The sequence below is a fragment of the Vigna umbellata genome, chromosome 1 (assembly GCF_029865625.1).
Source record: "Vigna umbellata cultivar VRB3 chromosome 1, Vumbellata_1.0, whole genome shotgun sequence".
Lineage (NCBI taxonomy): Eukaryota > Viridiplantae > Streptophyta > Magnoliopsida > Fabales > Fabaceae > Vigna > Vigna umbellata.
Genome location: NC_142165.1, coordinates 60,129,821 through 60,152,137, shown reverse-complemented (window position 1 = coordinate 60,152,137; position 22,317 = coordinate 60,129,821).

The following is a 22,317-nucleotide window of genomic DNA, read 5'->3' as shown; positions in this document are numbered from 1 at the left end:
ATTCTAGTATTGTAATTCCTTTTGCTTAAGGCTTTTTTGTAATACTTTCATCTTTCTTTATCTTGATTATAATTTTTTCATAATTCAAATCATTCAACTTTTATCTAGAACAATTCTTTTATTAAGGTGTCAATTTTTAATAATCTTCATACTTATATTTTAATCAATATGTTACTTTTAAATAAAATGAATGATATTTTATTACAAATACTAGACAGACAAACAACATGTTATTAGAAGTATAATAAACATGAGTACTTTTAAAGATGTTTTATTAGAAAAACATGTTATTATTATTGTTTTATTCAAAACTTGAAAAGATAAATATCTATGTTTATATTAAAGGAGTGTGATTTTATTTAATGTAATTTATGTATGTAAGTGTAATTCTTAAAAAAAGTAAAATAAAACAATACAATGTATAACGTTAATATATAAACAATTGATAATTGAGTAATAAAACATACAATCAAACCATTAAATTTTGAACTAGTTATAATTTAACACTCTAAATAAAGTAAAAAAGATGAGATTGAAATAATGTAAAAAATATAAATGTAATGATTTAACTATAAAATGAAATGAAATTTTTATATTTTAGTAATGAAATATTTTTAACAACCTGTCTCTGTTATTTTGAATGATAGACTGCAAAGTAATTGTAGAATGAAACGTCCTATACATCAATAATGTAAAGTTCTGACATTGGAAAAAAAAACAATGTATATAATTTGACCACAATGATTGATTCCAAGGTACAAATCATTTTTGCTATTCATACCATACTTATAGAGAACAAAATTTAATTTTAAACTTTCACATTCTTCTAATAATATATATATATATATATATATATATATATATATATATATATATATATATATATATAAATTTTAGGAACCAGGTTTATAGGAACAACTCTACTATATATACTTTTCAGTCTATTTTTTGGGTTAAAATATTGCATATATGAGAAAAATTTACTTATATAAAACTATTAATTATAATTGAAATTTTAACGAAATTTTAATTAAGGACACTAAAGAGTTTATGTGATTTTTTGGATAAAGTTGATATCATGTAGGTGCCATATATAACTTGGTAAGACTTTGAAAGACCATAGTGAACAATGAGTATTCTCATGTGTGTAAAAGTGTTCATAATGTTGAATGGATTTTTTAAGGTTCAGATGTTAGGAACAAAAGGGATGTATGAAAATCAAGTTTTCATTTCTTGTGTAGTATTATTACTACGTGTAAGATAAAAATAAAATTCATGAGATGTATATTTTTTTTTTTGTTATTGCACTAGTATAGAAAATGTTTTTAACGTATGTCATTTTAGACCTTTGACGTCTGATCCCGACCCAATGTCTTTCTGGGAGATGTTAATGGGACGTCGGATTGCAAGGTCAGACGTCTATATAGACGTCTGACCTGTAATAGGATAGACGTCTAATGACCTGGGACGAATTCTGGTACTGCAATCCATTAAATGTTTGTGTGCACTAACAGACATCTATAGACGTCAGATTGGATACTACCAGACGTCTAATGGGTGTTTTTTGTTTTAAATTAATTTATTTTTGCAATAAAATCACACCCGAAATACAGAAAATTGTCCAAGAACAACATAATATGAAATATATATATGCATTTCAAGTTAACAAAGTACTAAAAAACAATCCAAAACCTAAACTATCAAAAGTTAAAGTTAAACTAAATGTTCATCACCAATAATAAATGTCCCTAGGTCCATCTTTGTAGAAGATAAGTTGTCAACTCCTGTTTTATTTTCTAAATTGCGTCCTCTGGTATAGGAGATGTACTCTTGAAGCGCTGCAAAATGAAGAAAGATTCATTATGTTTGCATATGTTTAAAGATGAATTTTTTTTTTGTTGTAAGAATCATTACCTCATTCCAGTAATCTGTAATGGCAGCTCGAAAGATGGTCTTAATCCAAGACATCACATAGTAGCCACATTCCCATGAATCTAGCTGCTTGTTACACTAAAATGATAAACTAAATAGTCAAACATTTAGATCATTCAATAACATAGAAAATGAATTAGAACTATAAATGACTTACAACCTTTGGATGCAGGATTTGAACTAGCTGACATCGGGCTTTACCCACAACTCTATTTACATTGAAAACACAAGGTAATATGATATATATATGCATTTCAAGTTAACAAAGTACTAAAAAACAATCCAAAACCTAAACTATCAAAAGTTAAAGTTAAACTAAATGTTCATCACCAATAATAAATGTCCCTAGGTTCATCTTTGTAGAAGATAAGCTGTCAACTCCTGTCTTATCTTCTAAATTGCATCCTCTGATATAGGAGATGTACTCTTGAAGCGTTGCAAAATGAAGAAAGATTCATTATGTTTGCACATGTTCAAAGATGAATTTTATTTTTGATGTAAGAATCATTACCTCATTCCAGTCATCTGTAATGACAGCTCGAATGATGGTCTTAATCCAAGACATCACATGGTAGCCACATTCCCACGAATCTAGCTGCTTGTTACACTAAAATGACAAACTAAATAGTCAAGCATTTAGATCATTCAATAACATAGAAAATGAATTAGAACTATAAATGACTCACAACCTTTGAATACAGGATTTGAACTAGCTGACCTCGGGCTTTATCCACAACTCTATTTATGAAAACACAAGGTAATATTAATATAACTATATTTCATAAAAATTGAAGGTCATCATGAATTTGAAATATAAAAAGAGAAACACTTACTCTTGAAGCATGTTTTTCAAGTCAACTTTCATCTTCCTATGCAGCAAACAAAACCATATAATTTTGCATTGTTTGGGAATGATGACCATCAGCTGCCAATGAGACCTATCATGAATCATAAATAGTTAGTAAACTAATTAAGTAAACTTTAATGAACTTTTACACAAAACAACTCATACCCATTAATGTATGATACAAGGTATACGTCTCTATTTGACTTAGTTATCCATGTTTGCAAATAATTTTGTTTGGTCTCAATTGTGTTACCAGAAGGTTGAATGGTCTGAGGTTCAACAAATCCGTACATGGAAGACCGACCTTGGTCCACAATAACTGTATCTATGTACCTAAAACAACAAAGCTAAGTTGTTAGAAACTAAGAATCTAAATAAAACTAATATGGAAGACAAAATTAACTATCTTACATGCACCATAGTTGAAGGATGGAAATATTCAACATGTTGTCTCCCTCAATGATCTCCAGTTCATCATTGTATGTGTATATAGACACATGGGGTGAGGGGGGGGGGGGGGGGGGAGCGGGGAGGTCAAATACTCTCAAACCCCAGTACACTTGTACTGATCCTCTGTTTAACCTAGGTAATTGTTGATGTGATTCCTTACATTTCTGAACACGTTAATGAAATAAAGGCAACACATCCAAGAATGAGTGAAAATGGCATCTTAATGAACATGTCAAAACCTTCTTACAATGGTTTAAGAAAAAGATTTATGTGACTCCAAATGTTTCTGAAAGTCTATTGAGGCTATCTCGTGGGCCGATCATAAATGTCATTACATATGGTGGGTACTATATAAATAATATTTCTTTTCAGGCAAAGGTAGAAGATGACAAAAGTAGAGTTCAAAATAGTGAGGTTACACTACAAGCTGAGGTTGTGCACTTTGCTAGTTCTAAAGACAAAAATTCAATCACAACATCCATGAGTTATTTTGGAATAATACAAGAAATATGGGAACTTGATTATGTTAGTTTTAGAGTCCCAGTTTTCAAGTGTAAATGGGTTGATATAAATTCTGGTGTCATGACAGATGACTTTGGTTTCACATTGGTGGACCTTAACAAGATGAATTACACTGATGAACCATTTATTATGACTAGTCAAGCAAGACAAATATTCTATGTAAATGATCCAACAAATAAAAAATGACAGTGGTTTTGGAAGGAAAAAACATGCACGAATATGATGATGAAGATTCTCTTGATATATTTGAGGCAACATATGTTGCATCAAGACCCATTGAAGACAAGGTTGATGACATAGTCGATGACACCCACGTAATTCGTAGTGATCACAATGAAGGGATCAGGGAGAAAATAATATCTTAATAGGTTTTGTGATATTTTTTTTGTGTGACTTTAAATGTAGTTTTATTCATCATATTTGATGTAGTATTAACCTTGTATATAATTTTCAGGTATGTCGACCTCAGGATCAGTAAAAACCGGACGTGGTCGATCTGTCACACGATTGCTAGATTGACATCCCGATGCATTGATGGCCAGAGGATACATGTTGACATTGACCCGAGATCAGGTGTTCCATCAGGGCCAAATGCTGATAGGTTTAGGAGTTATATGGGTGTGTTAGCAAAAACCCATGTTTCTATCCTTCTTGCATCTTGAGATGACGTCCCAGAGGTCGACAAGAACCTTTTATGGCAAGATATTCAAGTATGTTTACACCCAAGAAATTTGATATACTTTTTTCTTTGTTCTTATTATGTTTTTAACATGTTCTTTGTTTTAAACAGCACAATTATGATATTCTAAACACTGGTCAAATTAGAAAGAAAGTGTTATTCCATGTAGCGATCAGATGAAGGGATTTCAAGACAAGACTAACACGTCTATATGTCTTTGGAGACAGACAACATGAGAATCCATGTGACAAGTACATAATAACAGAGGAGGAGTGAATGCAGTTTCGTGCATCTAGAGAGTCTGAGGACTGACAAGTTTCTTTCTTAACATCTAGAGAGTCTTTAGGTAATGCATTTTATTATGATTTTACACTTATGAATATACATGGTTTCACAAGGTAAAAGGTTAGCCGCCCAAGAAAGGAAAAGGCTAAATGATGCACCACATATGTTATCACGAGGTGGTTATGCAAAACTTGAGAAGAAGATGAGAAAGAGTCAAGCGGAGACCTTAATACTTGAGTCCCCCAAGCTAACACATGTACCTGCTAGGTACGAGCTATGGAAGGCTGCTCAGACTAAATCTGATGGGAACATGACATCTTCCTCAACTACCTTGATCTCACAAAGAATTGTATGTTCAAACCAAATCATTGTTTGATTGTGTATTTATCATCGCATGTATTCTATGTAACATTTTTTTTAATATGCAGGATGAGTTGGTTGAGCAGCAAACTCAGGGAACATTTGTTGGCCAAGGTAGGGACGACATTCTAGTAATGATCATTGGAAAGCCTAAACACCCAGGACGTGTACGTGGAGTTGATGGGGCGATTGGTCTTCTTGACTACTTTGGCCTTACACAAAAAACCACTTAATCCATGAGTCAGGAGGCATTGAGGAAGATGGATCTTCAATGGGAGAAAAGGCTCAACCAAAGCATGAGATCAATGGCGCAACGATTCATGGAGCAGCTACAAGAACAAAAAGAAATACAAAGAGCGCTTGAAGAGAAGCTGCATTCCATGACACAAGGCACCATGGGGTTGCCCATTGAAGCTGCAACAGCACCTCGGGTCAACACTAGAGGATCATGCTCTACTATAGACCTGACTGAGTATAGTGGTCAGTATGAGTTGTTGGTTGATGGGGATCTCCCACGCATTATGGCTGTCATACGAGTACTTAAGGAAGGCCAAACTATTCATGGTGTTCCCCTATTACCCCACCACGTGTATGTGACGATTGACGAGGTTCAGGATCCCTAGGCTCAGGTGCTTGTACCCACTTCAGAAATTCATTTTGTGGGGGAGGTGATGTGATCATAGATAGGGCAAGTGACAAAGAAAATAAAAGGATGACAAGAAGCATGGCTAAAGGAAATCATTTTACTTCTTGTCTTCTTTACACGTTTGTACAAAAAGAGTAGTATAAGTTTCATGGGCTTGTATTTGCCTCTTTTGCTTTCTTTTCGTTATTTCTAGTGAAGAAACGTTTATAAACTCTTCTTTTTCTTTTAGTACAAGCAATGTGGGACTTCACATAGCTTAGACTTAAAAGAAAATAAGAGTAAATAGATTTTCGTAGCTTGTAGTGTAAGTAGTCATGACTAGTTTTAGTTTTTGAACTATAAGAGAGCTAGGAAGCTTATAAACCCTTTTGGAATGGGAGAATTAAGCAATGTGGGACTCCAAGCACCTAGGGACGCTGCTGCAGCTGCTGACCAGACCTTGGAGCCTTCCAAGTCCCACATCTCTTGAAACTCTTCACCAAACTCATTCCAAAATCTATATAAGTAACCTGGGGGGTCTCCTTTGTACTCACCTTTGAATGAATGAACTTTTAAGAGTGAATTGCAATCTTGCTTTTCTTCTTAGAGATAATGATTTGTCTCTTAGTCAATTTTGAGATCTTATCTTGATGCAAATCAACTAGCGATCCAACTCCCGACACTTATCTTGGAATCCTCTTCAAGTGGCCTGTCTACAACACCTAAGTTTTCCATCTCTTTTCTCTTATTCGTTTTTAATTCAATTCCATTCTTAATTTTCGTTAGTTTACTCCTCTCTAAGCATGTACTTCCGCATCAGGAGGTCATAGGAACATTTATAGCCTGACCTAGAGCATTGATCATGTCACACATTGCTACATCACATGTATAATATTTTTATTATTAGTATTTCTATGTTAAATTTAAAAATATTTATTGATAACTTTGAAATTTTTATCATCAGTTCATATGTCCTCAGAAGCAGTCGATGCATGAGGCAGTCATAGATGAAGATGATGAGATGGCTGAAGCAGAGGATGATCCTCTAATGAGCTTGATAAACTTCTTTTCTACTAACACTTTCAATTCTCACACCTCGAACACCCTTACCTTCACATTTTCCTTCATGTCTGCTCTTAGGAAGTCTCACTGGTTCACAACTTGGCATATAATTTAAACAAAGTTCAATGGCTTCTTCTACAACGTACCGCTCTATGATTGAAGCTTCTGGTCGATACTGATTCTTAACATATCCCTTTAAGATCTTCATGTATCTTTCAACAGGGTACATCCACCTTAAGAAAACCAGCCCATATATTCAAATTTCTCTGACTATATGAACAATGAAATGAACCATGATATCAAAAAAAGAAGGCAGAAAATACATCTCCAATTCACACAATAGTCTTATTCCTTCATTTTCCAATTGATCTAAACCTCGAGGGTCAAAAACTTTCTTGCAAATGACATTAAAGAACAAACTCAAACATGTCATAATACCTCTAACAAAAGCAGGTAATATGCCTCAAATAACAATTGGTAACAATTGTTGCATCAATACATGACAGTCGTGAGACTTTAAACCAACTAACTGTAACTGTTGCATAGAAACAAGGTTACTAATATTTGAAGAATAATCTTGTGGAACTTTCACACTTCTTAAAGAGTTACAAAAACTTTGTTTTTCTTTTTTCAGAAAGAGTGTGACAAGTTGGGGGCAGATAGGTGCATCTTCCAATTGACTGTGGATGTAACTCAAAACAGATTCCCATGTCAGCCAAATCTTGTCGTGCTTTTATTCCGTCTTTGGTATTCTCTTTCACGTTTAATAAAGTTCCGATGACATTGTCACAAACATTTTTTTCAACGTGCATCACATATATACAATGTCTAACATCAAGTTTACACCAGTATGGAAGATTAAAAAATATTGATCGTTTCTTCCAAATGTTTTTCGCCAAGGTAATTTTATGATATTTTCCGAAGACAATGTCAATGTTTTTGACTTCGTTGTACACTACTTCACCATTGCAGGGTCTAGACACAACCTCATCCTCAACACTTCCATTAAATGATTTTTTCAATCTACGGTAAGGGTGATTACGAAGAAGGAATTTTCGATGTTTTGTATATACCGTCTTTTGACCATACTTCAATTGAAGGTAACTAGTGTTTTCTTCACAAACGGGGCATGCAAAATGACCTTTAACATTATAACCGCTCAAGTTTCCATATGTTGGGAAATCATTTATAGTGCAAAACAACATTGCACGCAAACGAAAAGTTTCTTGAACATCTAAATCGAACACTTCGACCCCTTCTTCCCACAACATTTTCAAATCATCAGTTAAAGGTTTCAAGTAAACATCAATGTCATTTCCAGGTTGTCTAGGACTCAATATCATCATGGACAACATCACATATTTTCTTGTCATGCACAACAAAGGAGAAAGATTGTATATCATCAACACAACTGGCCATGAACTGTGTTTGCTACTTAAGTTCCCATAAGGATTCGTACCATCAATTGCAAGTGCAAGTCTTAAGTTTCTTGGATCTGCACCAAATTCTAGAAATGCTTCATCGATCTTCTTCCATTGTGGTGAATCAGCTGGATGTCCAAGAAGATTATCGCACTTTCTTCCGGCAACGTGCCATTTAAGGTTCTTTGCATCTTCTTTAACAGAGAACATACGTTACAACATAGGTATTATAGGCAAATACCACATCACCTTAGTAGGTGCACCATCATTACCTTCATTAGTAGTGTTTTTGTCCTTTTTTTTAAAAAAAACGGGATAAACCACATGTTGGACAATAATTTAGTGAAGCAAACTCCTTTATGTACAAAACACAATCATTAGGACAAACATGTATCTTTTAATATTCGACACCCATTGGACATAAAATTTTCTTTGCCTTGTAATTACGAGTGGGTAGAGTATTATTTTCTGGAAGCATCTCCTTCAACAACTCCAACAACTCTATGAAACTTTTATCGGTCCATTCATTCTTTGCTTTTAAATTAAACAACTTCAAAGTTGCAGACAGACGTGTAAAGTTCGAGCATACTAGGAACAACGGTTGCTCTGAATCATTTATAAGAGAACCATACAAATTAGCTATTCCAAAATTATCTTCACCAGTATCACTTATCATGTCCTCTAAATGATCAGTCAATCATTCTTCCACATAATATGTTCCTCGTGACGAGGTATGCTGGTATAGTACTTCTCCATGCCAAGTCCAAACGGTATAAGTTCTCATTATGCCAAACATGAATAGATGGTTACACATATTGCCTAAGTCTTGGAGTATTTGATTAAGACAACGAACACAAGGACAAAAATATGTCCCGTTCACAGACTTTGCACTTTGTTCAACATATTGCAAGAACTCCGAAACACCCTTCTCATATTCTACACTAATGCGACGTTCATTCATCTAGCTTCGATCCATACTATGTTCGTAACATACTTCATCAGTTTCAATTTTTGAACTCTCACAAGGTTAGGCCCTACCCATTCAGAAAAATTATTTTTCATAATTTGCTAAGTTATGTGCAAAGAAGTCTAACATGATAAATTTGATAATATTTTGGCAGCATTTCGCATTGGTCTCCGAAATACACGAAATGAGAGTGGTCAGGGATGACCACAATCAAATATGCATCCGGAGAATAACACAAATAATCTGAACCAAAATGTTATCAATCTTATCCATAAACTCCAACGTACATATTATAGCAAATTATGAAAAATAATTTGCACAAGCTGTCCAATTGGACAATTCAAAATTTAACACAAACGATTAAAAAATTTCATACTTATAACATGCCAATCATAAAAGATTTCAAACGGGAACTAAGTTTCACTTAATGACTTCATACTTATAACATGCCAATCATAATAACAGGACAAACTTTATCACATGTTTTAACTAACAACTCAATCACATGCATACCAAAAAGCCAATAACATGCAAATCCAAAAGCCAATAACATGCATACCCAAAAGCCAATAACATGCAAATCCAAAAGCCAATAACATGCATACCAAAAAGCCAATAACATGCATACACAAAAACTTGTAAACAAGAAAGCTAACCTTCGTAACAGATTAAGAATGTAGTGAAGGGAAATGGAGAGTGCAAAATGCAAGAAATTGCAGCCCAAGAATGCCGCCCAAGCACACGAGCAAAACTACACCAAAACCCAACGAAAACACATTTTAATCGGTTCAAATGAGAGATAATTCATCAAAGAGTAATGTAATCGGAGTAAAATTAATTTTAAACGGTATAAAAAGGAGAAAACAAACCTCAAAATCCTAGCCCGTGGAGAGAAAATACGAATAAGATGATGAACAGTGAGTGCGCCTAACTACTGTTCGCGTTTCGTGGTGTAAATGCAGAGTTTTAGATGCCAACACCCCTTCTAGCCGACGTTTAAATACCTTTACATGTCGGCTCCCCTCTATAGTTGACATATAAAGGGTTTAAAAAATTAAATTTGGCACACTATTTAGACGTCCGGGGTGGGAGTGGCTGACGTCTATGCCCTATTTAGACGTCGGGGCTGACCAACAAACGTGTAAAGGCAATGGAACAATCACTTTTTGCAGTCCATTTGGCGTCGGTAGAGGGGGGCCGATGTCTATAGCTTATTTAGACGTCGGAGTGGCGGGATCGGACGTCTAAATGAAGTCAAAAAGTGACTTTTGGGATTCTAAGCTGACCATTTTCGAGTCTATTGTTGGTGGCCGACGTCTAAATAGGCTATAGACGTCGGCCACCATGGACCCCGACGTCTATACTGAATAAAAAATTATTTTTTTACTTTTTCGCATATCTTTGGCGTCCAATTGGGGGCCGACGTATATGAGTATTTAGATGTCGGAGATCCCGTAGCCGACGTCTAAATGAACGTTTTATTTATGGAAATGTCACCGGTCTCTTTTACGGTGGATATTCGAGGATCGAACTTCTAAAGGGTGACGTTGAAACTTTTTTCTGCACTAGTGTTGTCTCAGTTTAAAAGAAAATGGAATGAAAAAGATTAAAATATATAAGTTAAAATTAGATAATTTAAAACTTTTATAAAGAATAAAAATTTGAAAATTGTCATATTTTTTATATTTTAAATTTATGATTTTTTTTCTTTTATTTTTTATTTTTACTCAATTTTAGTCTGGATATTGATCAATCAATTTTTGTTTAAATATTGTTGTCCCTTAAAATTGAAGAATCATCCTCAACATCATTTATTTGTTTGATTTTAATGAAATTTTACTTCAAACTAAAGTCGATTATAATTATTTATTAGTATATTTTTTATCAATGAGCTACTTTTTAGACTATGTTGGTTAAAGGTTTTTTTTTGGTAGTCTTAAGCGAACTACAATTATTTTTTGCAAATGTCAAATGTAACATAATAAAAATATATTTTACTCTACAATAATGTCCGAGTTTAACATCTCAACTTTAAAATACATATACTACTCAATAATACTATATAAAACATACATACACATTCTCTTTATATACTCATTATTTACAACAGGACCTTAAGTCCTCAAAAGAATATTACATGACTTATATTGAACAAAATTTTTTATTTAAAATCCAAAGTAACTCTGATTGTAATACGTACTTATATTATTTAAACACCAACACATGATGTAATTGTTACTGTAAAAAAAAGTCTTTTATACATATTTAAAATAATTTTTTAAATATGTATACTCCAACGCGTCAATAACACTCGTCGGAGAAGGTAGCACCTTCAAGTGACAACAACGCCTTTTATTCAAATCTAGTTTACACACTACAAAAAAGAAGAACATTACCGAAGGCCACAATCTCTCGGAAATCACCATAAGCCGTCGATAGTGACCTTTTACCGACGGCTTATCGACGGTCAAATGACCGTCGATAAATCCCTTGTCGCTAATATTTACCAACGGCCTTTGCCCCTCGGTAATTACCGAAGGGCGAAAGCCTTCGGTAATTACTGAAGAGCTGAAAAAAAAGTATAAACTCAATCTAGAACCATGAACTGAGAGCCATCTTCGCCAATCCAAAATCTGAAAGCTTAACAGATCCATTCGCATCCACAATATATTTGCACATTTAATATCCCTATAATAAATGGAAACAATTAGGTAATATATACAAAGATTTTTCATGACATTACATTAATGAAACAGAGATATAGAAAACAAAGTTACAGAAAATATGAGCATACTGCACAACCCCAGAAAAGAAAACACTGATAGTTAAATTTCCAATACCAAACCCACGTGTGACATATACACTTTGTTTAGTGAATCATTCAACCTCTCGATCTTAACTTTGTGCAATATCGATTTTATATCTTGAGAAAAATTACATCCAGCAATTCTGATATAATATATAAACATCCATCCTTAATAGCTACTCCACAAGAGAAATGTCGAGGGATGCAAACAATTTCTTTTTTTAACCCCAACACTTAAGTTTGATGGGTCGAGCCTCTTACCGAAGGCCACACCCCCTCGCTAAACTCTTCTTTGTTGTCCATAATTTCTATTTCACCATGGCCTTCGGTAATCATCTATCTGACCGTCGGTAACGCACTTTTACCGAAGGCCGAGAGGCCGTCCATAAAAACCCTTGGGTAATAATTCAATTTCTTGTAGTGACAGTGTTTCACACAAGGAAAGAGAAGGAAGTGAGGGTGAGAAAAATAAAAAATAATTTCTATTTTTATATCAGTTATAATTAGAATCAATGTAGAAAATTTTCTTATTTAATACAAAAATATTATCGCATCCACTTTTTATATCAATTATAATTAAAATTGATATAAAAAATTTTCTTATTTATTACAAACATGTCACCGCATCCACTTTCTATATTGATATAACTAGAATCGGTATAGAAATTTTTCTTTTTTATTACAAAAATTTCACCGCATCCATTTTCTATACTTGTAATAACTACAACTGATATAAAACTTTTTATCTTATTTATAGTTATTGATAACGGTTGAAAACCCGTTATTTTTGTACTTAATCTTGATAATCAATCAACCCTTTTTGACTTAGAAACTTGCTTTAACTCATGTTTTTGCTTTAGTTTTGTGAATAAGAGAGTTGAAGGTGAATTTAATGGTTTTATGCTAGATTCCTTTGATTTTGTAGGTTATTGGAATGATTTAAAAAAAGAGTTAAAGTACCGAATGGTTGGAATGCAGAAAAGTCAATCAGAAACCAGAAAAGTCAACCATTCAACCAGAATGCAGAAAAGTCAACTAGAGTGCATAAAAAGTTGAGCTGAGCGGAAATTAGCGCTAAGGGCCAGTTTTGAAGTGTCGAAATCACCGCTGAGGGGCAAAACTGCAACTGAGGGGCAAAAATAGAAGACACACACTTATCGCTTAACGGTAAATACCGCTGAGCGCCATTTTTATGGGCTTGGGCTTATTTTGTGTAATTTTTAGAATAGTATATAAGGTTTTAGTCGACCTAGGTCAGTCATCTTTGACTGGAACGAAGCAGAAACACACTCTTTCACCCCTTGAAGGAGGATTTTGGATGCTACAACGCCTTTCTCACCTTTCTAGGGTTTTATCTTTCACTCTTTCATTACATTTCATCTAGTTTCACCATGAATATGGTGAACTAAACTTCTTTTGTTGTTGGGGAATCAATGTAATTCTTATGAAACTCTCATGTATTGAATTTGTTCTTTAATATATATGTTTTCTTTCATTAATTGATTAGGGTTTTTCTCCTTTGCTTAATGCTTGCATTGTTTAACTCATTCGTAGCATGATAATTGGTTTTGTCGATATGGACACATACGAGGAAATCTAGATCTGGGGAATCTCTCCCAACAGTAGTATAAACCTAGACATAGGAGTATGATGGTTGGTTGCCTTTGAGCTTCTGTGCTTTATAATGCATGAATAATTGCTAGGGAGATAAGACATTATAAACTAGTAATTGTGATTAGGCTTTCTTTGCCGAGACATAAGGTTTAAGGTAATTTAGAGAGTGACATTAACATTAATGAAGAAAGATGAATTCTTGAATACATGAGAGTGGATAAGGATGAAATTGATAAACCCCAACAACATATTCATCATATATTTCAATTCACGTGTTTAGCTTCTTCTTTTTCATCAATACATGCATTCATATTTACATTTCAGTAATTTGCATTAAAAATCTCAAGGAATTGTTTTTACAAGACTTAGATAATCAATAAATCACATAACTGTCTAGGTCGTGAGTCCTTTGGGAGAACGATACTTGGTCTTTCCAGTTTTTTTACTTGATATGATTCGGTTACACTTGCCGAGGATTAACAGTTATGTCATTATACCACTTTTTATACCTAGTAAATTATAACTAGTATAAAAAGTATTTTTTTAACTAATGAACACACATAAATTATCAAGGAAGACATTCTTCAACATATTTCATAATGAACAACATCAATTAAATGTTCCATAAATGTTAAAAATTGAAATGTTGTATGTTAGAATACTTAGTCACCTTCTCAATGCTCAATGTTACTGCCACACAATGTCTTCCAAAAACACAATCACATAATCATGATTCACAAAAAAGAACTAACACTTACTCCATGTTAGAGAAATTGATGGACCTACTTATTCAAGTTTGATGCATAAGCCTTCTTTATCTTCTAAGAGTATGATGTATTGATTTAAGTGATCAGATCATTAGTAAAAGTAGGATATCTTCTTTACTTAATGAGCTAACATGTTAACACCTTATCAAAGAGGCCAATTCTTATGCCGCATAGACCAATACCATCACAAGTATCCAAACACATTCTAAGGACCACATATCATATAAACATTATCTTCATATGTGTATTTCACCTTTTATTCCAACAATACCTTTGTTATGCCCATTAGACACATATCATCCATATCATACATTAATTATATATATTGTAACACATATAATTAATCAGATAAATTTTTACATCATCATCATCAATAAATAATTAAGCACATGTATAAATTTAAGAACATATCATTATAGTCATACATTGACTGAATTCCTTTTGATTTTTCTAGAACGAACCATTTTTCATTATTGGAAAGGACTTCCTCACATGAACACTATCCAAGCACTTCTAAGTGAGATACTTCCATATATCAAAACTAGGTTTTATCCTTCCTCGCTTAAATGTCAATTTCCATATATATAATCATCCAATAACAAATAATAATCAACACATTGACTAAATGCAATTATTAACCATTCTTATTTGATACTTTCATAAAATTCTAACAAAACTAACCTCTCACCAAGAAGAATAAAAGAATATATGATCTTAGTAAAGATTGAACCATTTATCAAAACTCAACTCCAAGACAATTATACTCCTTATCCATTAGCTTGATTATTATCACAATATGATAAAATAATAATGGTAAAACTTTTTCTCTAAGAGCTTAGATAAATTTAAGAGAATAGAAGTTTTAAAAGAGATAAAGTTATAAGTGGCTAACATCTATTAATAGTAATAAATGTTGTTTAGTTGACCTTAACAAGAGTAATTTGTTTAGCTCATAATAATCCAATTATTTATGCTCTGGTATAAGTTAGAATTGGTATTTATTTGATTTCTCTCAAATGTTTAGATGCGATTATTTCTGGTACCTATCAATTTTAATTTCTTTTACCAAGATTTGTAGTAGTTATTTTAGTCTATGTAAATAAACTCCTTTTTACGCATCACTAATTGTTTAGCGGTTAGATTTATATTTAATATTTGTATATAGTTATTATTATTATATTTAGTGGTCATTTTTATATTTAATACTTTTTAAATAATTATTATAACATTCTATTTAAATAAAAATATTAAACTTTACATTTAAATTGTCTTAACTAAACAAAAAGTTTGAAAAAAATATTAAATATTTTATTTGAATATATTTAAATTAGGTAAGAAAATATACTAATAATGACCGGTACAATTCTAGAGTTTCATCCAATTCTATAATTATTTTGCGTTAATTTGTTATTTTTAACAACAATTATGAGGAAGTTATTTATTTCAAGTAATGGATTCAAAGTGTAATATTTAGTTTTTACTTTTCAAAATAAGATATGTATCACTGTTAATTATTAGATTTCACTTATGTTGAGCTTTCAAAATTTATAATCATTTATTATTATATGAAAATTTATAAACAAAATTAAAGAATAAAAAAATGTAAAATATTACACCAATCACGTAATAAAAATCGCACTTTTCAAAATATAAAAAAAACAAATTTATTATGAAAAAAAATATAAATAAATAATAAAAATAAATATTAAACTAACTTTATTATTTTCTATTAATCAAATTAGTTAACTTAAAAAATATAACATCTCATTCAAACAGTATAAACATTGTCAAGAAATCATCACAAAATCAATACCATAAAACAGTTAACTCAAGAAATATATATAAAATATTAATATAGTTATAAAAAATAACTATAAGTATAACTTTATATATGATGCAAATAAAATATAAAAAAACTCTCTTTACAATGTACTTCAAAATATAACTACATAAACTAAATTACTATACTCATACCACACCTTCTTTGTGTAGTCTCCTCCCAAAGCTTACTCCACTAATAAGTCATTTCTTTCTGCTTACACCAACCAAGTGATCATTGCAAAAAGAAATCAAACATACTAAAACAATCAAATAAAGAAACACACAAAGGGTAAGCTAATGTTAAAAGAAATAAACATAAGATATATATTACATTCCATACAAAGTTAAATAAACATCCGAAGCATACCATGAACCTAAACCTGATAATTCAGATACAAGTATGAATGTTGAGTTATGATGGATCATGCACTTTTGGTGACCTCTACTATTCTGCAGAGTCATTGTCAATGAGTTTCACCCAATACCACATACACAAGATTAGTCCGTTTCGCATCTTAAGCCAAGATGGAGCACCTGGACTAGGACTTTCTGCTACTCTCACCTTCATACATACTTAACATCATGTATGAATCATCATTTAATTCAATAAATACTTTTAAACAAACTTCAAGCCCTAATATAGTTCATAATTACCAAAAAATAAAAGAAAGAAAGCTTCAAATCACGATCTGAACCAGTCGCTCAATGTTTGTCCTGGCATAGCAAAAGAACTCCCTTCACGAAACAGAGAGTTCTTGCGATAACTCTCTCTCATCTAGTGCTATAGCAAGCTTTTCCCCCAAACTAACTCATATAACCCATGGCTCGCTCTGCGAATGCAGAAATAGTGGGCTTTGCTCGCTCAACAAGCCTATGCTTGCTCAACAAGCCTATGCTTGCTGAGCAAGACTGCAGAATGCCAATTCTGCATAATTATGAACTTACCAACTTCAACTTCTTTACTTAAACCTCACTCCCAATGTACAGTTCTCCAATTCTCGCCATTCTAAACTTAAATTTTGAATTCATGCCAACCTGTTTATGACTAAGTTTAACTCACACTTTGATCATTTTGCCAAAAATTCATATTTACCAACACCAATTCACCACTTATAAGCTCACCATTCCCTTTTACCCATTTCTAATTTCAATTTGACAAACCAAGTATCTAAGCAAGTCTCGAATGGCCTAAAAAATGACCTCAAACCCTCACTTTCATCATAGACCCTCTACTTTAGATTTTCACTAGTTAAAACCTCTAAACATGACCCAAAACAGCATAAAACTCCACCTATCAACCATTCATCAATTTCACTTCATATTTTGCTTAACTAAAGATCTAGATAAGTTTAAAATAACCATAAAACAGACCCAAAAACTCAATTTCTCCCATTTAACCATTACCTCCACTTCTACCTATTAAAACTCCCATTTTAGACTAAAATCAACATGTTTTCTACTTCACAATGCAACATCAATTTTCTACTCAATATAACTTCAAAACTCAGTATCAATAAATTATAAAACAAGTCATATACTACAATCTTTCACAACAACATACCACCCATCATCAATACATACAACTCAGTCCATAATTAACTCATTTATGCTATTACATACTCAATTCATCATGTTATTCATTTAACACCATAACAATACAATTTTCATTTGAATTTAAACATACCAAACAGATTCCAAATATACTTCAACTTTATAAACAATTAATTAACTTCCCTTACCTGGTTGGAAAAGCTACAACAGCTTTATGAAGCATACTATCCCTACCTCAACTTAGATAAATGTACATACAGACCATAGAAACATTATCACGGTAAGACTTTAAGACCACTGATTGACAAAAAAACTAGAAAAAGAGAGTTAATGACACATGTGTGAAATTCTCTTTGCATCTATCTTAGAATCATTATCAGAGTATGACTTTAAGACCACTTATTTACAAAAAACTAAGAAAAGAGAGTTAATGAAACATGTGTGAAATTCTCTTTGCATGAAATTCTCTTTACATTTAAAACCAAAGGAAAAGGAGCAGAAACTAACTTACTTTTTACGGAAGACTGATAGTTGAAAGTGGAGAACTCACTGTAGTGATCTCCTAGGCACCTTTTGATCGTCAAACAGATGTATCAGGAAATAGAATTCTTAGAGAGAAAGGAGAGAAAACTTAGAGAATAAGTTTTAGAGATGAATGATTTAGATAATGAGACATGTTATTTGAATTATTTTAACATTAAAATATTTGGTCCCATTATTTTAAAACACCTATAACTCTAATATTCCATTTTTTAGGTTCTCACATAAAATATGAAAATTTTAAATTATATATATATATATATATATATATATATATATATATATATAATTTATTTTTTTATTTTATTTTTCTTTCTCACGAATGAATTTAAAGTGATGTCACTTTCTACTCTTTCCTTTTTTGTTGTATTTATTAATTCCTAAATTAAATAAAACGTTTAATCATTCAGATAGTCCTTATTTTCAATTAGTTTTCTCAAATAGGTCTCTCACTTTTTTTTGTCTCAATTAAGTCCTTATTTTTGAAAAATTGTACCAATTAGGTCATTGTCCTTAGATCTGTACTAACACCGTTAAAGAGGTGTCACATGTCAACTTGTGATTTTTTTGAATTTTTTAAATATTTTTTAAATATTTTTTAAATATTTTTTAAATTATTTTATTTTTAATTTTTAATTATTTTTTTAAAATAAATTATTTTTTCCACGTGTCAAGCTGACATGTGCCATGTGGCAATGACAGTGTGACATGACACTGACAATGCCACTTGTCACTATCAAACCATGTGTTATTGTATTTGTCTCAATTTGGTCCCTATATTTTTATTTTGTTTCAATTTGGTTCCTACATTAAATGATTAAAAGATTAAAATAAATATATTTATTTACTTGAAAGGGTTTCAAAAAAGTTGACGCACAAATAATTTTAGAAGATTTAATTAAATAAAATAACAGTATGTATGTTTTCCAAATTCTTATCTTTAAATATGTTTCTGTTAAGTGAATTTTTAGTGATGATGTATTCCAAGATTTAATGTTTAACTCCGAAATTTTTTTATGAATTGTTGAGGAAGTATTGAGACTATTTTTGTGTCGATCACGTTCACAAAAATATTTTTTATTGGTATGTTAATTTTTATAGTTTGCTCGTTCTTATTATTTAGGTTGATGATTTCATTTGTTGTTTAATTTTGTAGAAAAATTTTAAATGAGTTTCTTTATTTTTATTTGACTCACTTTAGTTTTTGTTTTGAAAACTTTAATGCAAATAAGTTATTTTTTTTGTTAGTACTACATAAATAATAATGTTTCATACATTAGTTCGTAATTTTTTTTATTTTTCTAATAAAAATATCAATTTGTATAAAAAAAATTGTAATATACAAATTAAATTTTGTTTGAATTTGGAAAGAAACAAAATTGTTTAATTTTTTAAAAAAATTATAACTAAATTGAGATAAAATAAAAATAGATGGACCAAATTGAAACATATAAAATGGCACGTTGCTTGACAGTGACACATGACACTATCAGTGTACATCACACTATCATTGTACGTCACTATCATTGCCATGTGGCACGATGTTAGCTTGACACATGACAAAAAATTTTATTTTTCAAAAAAAATTAAAAAATTCAAAAAAACCACGAAATGACACATAATATTCTTTTTAACGATGTTAGTACGAAACTAACAACAAAGACCTAATTGCTTCAATTTTTCAAAAATAAAAATTCAAGACAAAAAAAGAGAGCAAGAAACCTAATTGAAAAAAGACACTGAAAATAAAGACTATCTTATTTATTAAACCTAAACAAAACGATATTTCACCTTGTGCTTGGCTGAGCCATTTCACTTGTATGTTTGATTGATTAAAGGTATATTTTCTTAGGAGAAAATTAGGTAACAAGCGTTTAACTTTATGCTGTTTATTAATTTTTAAACATATTGTCGCAACCGGAATCGCGACGGGACGACGATCCAAATAAGAAACGGGTTTTAAAAAGAGATTTGGAGTCGCCACCATAGTTTATTATGGAAAACTATGGAAAAACCTCAAAACGATAAAGCACGGTCCACGAAAACCAAAAATTGGGTTCGGGAGTCGGTTACGCGTGGAGAAGGTGTTAGCACCCCACAACGCCTGCCCTAAGGCAGTACCTTTAACTAAATGCACGAATATGATGTGGTTTTTTAAAATGTTTAATTATCCCCTAAAATAAAATTCTAAATAAACAAAACATATTTTTTAGTTTTTTGGGCCCGACAAGGATTGACCTTGCTCCTACGTATTCTCATTCAAAATGAGAAATCAGGGTTACGTAGTTCTAGCTAAAAGATTGTTTGTTGTTTGGAAAAGCATATGTTTTTAATTTTTGGAGATTTTTATGTTTTTAATATTTTCGAGAAGGTAATGAGTACTAGGCCGACGCGAACGGTCGCACGAGTACTCATACCTTAAAAATGATATTTAAATATTTTTAATTATTTTTGAAAAGAGAGATAACGATATTAAGCACTAGGACGATGCGAACGATCACACGAGCACTCATACCGTTATTTACTTATTTAGGAAAACTAAAAAGTATTGAGTGCTAGGCTGATGCGGACGATCGCACGAGCACTCATACCCTCGTTTAATATTACGTAAATAAGAGAGAAAAGTATTGAACACTAGGACGATGCGAACGATCACACGAGTGTTCAACCTTTAAACGTATTTTTGAAATTTTATTTAAGAAAAGAAGAAAAAGGTTTTTAGCACAAGGACGACGCGAGCGGTCACACGTGTACTTAACCTTCAAAACCTAATTTTTATGTAAATTTATTTAAGGAAGAAGAAAAAGGTTTTTAGCACAAGGAAGACGCGAGCGGTCACACGTGTGCTTAAACCTTTAAAACATATTTTTGTAATTAATTTAAGAAAAGAAGAAAAGGTTTTTAGCACAAGGACGACGCGAGCGGTCACACGTGTGCTTAAACCTTTAAAACATATTTTTGTAAATTTTATTTAAGGAAGAAGAAAAAGGTTTTTAGCACAAGGAAGACGCGAGCGGTCACACGTGTGCTTAAACCTTTAAAACATATTTTTGTAAATTTTATTTAAGGAAGAAGAAAAAGGTTTTTAGCACAAGGAAGACGCGAGCGGTCACACGTGTGCTTAAACCTTTAAAACATATTTTTTGTAAATTCTTTTTATTTAAACTATCAATATTGTATTATTAAATATATATTTTAGGATAAGTAAATGTCTAAAATAAATAAATAGAACAAAATAAAATAAGACAATAAAGAAAAATAAATAAACAAAAGAAAATTGAGAGGCTGAACGGACGCTGGGAAGAGATTCAGAATAACGAGCGTTCGTTAGGTAAAGAACGAACGTTCGTTGGGGGAGAGGACGAACGTCCATTGGGGAACATAACGGACGGACGTTTAGAAATGTGAGCTGAATGATGAGCGTTCGTCGAGAGATATGATGAACGGACGTTGAGAACGAAGGCTCAATAACAAACGCTCGTTGAAGGCATGGCGAACGGACGTTGAGAAATTCAGGCTGAGTAACGAGCGTTCATTGGTTCGGAAACGAACGCTCGTTCGTTTGGATAACGAGCGCTCTTCAGGGAGAATATTTGAACGAACGGTCAAAAAGCTTAAAGAGAACGAGCGTTCGCTCGTTTGGTGAGAATGTTGAACGAACAGTCAAAAAGCTTAAGGATAACGAGCGTTCACTCGTTTGGTGAGAATGTTGAACGAACGGTCAAAAAGGCGAGCGTTCGCTCGTTTGGATAACGAGCGCTCGTTCGTTTGGAATGGTTAACGAACGATCAAAAAGGCTCAAGGTTAACGAGCGCTCGCTCGTTTAGATAACGAGCGCTCGTTGGTGAGAAACGAACGCTCATAAAAGCTTAAGGTTAACGAGCGTTCGGTCGTTTAGATAACGATCGCTCATTGGTGAGAAACGAACGCTCAAAAAGGCTTAAGGATAACGAGCGTTCGCTCGTTTAGATAACGAGCGCTCGTTCATTTGGAATGTTGAACGAACGGTCAAAAAAAGGCTGAATGTTCCCGGACGTACGTTCACTTCTGGGCTTGGCCCAGTCCAAT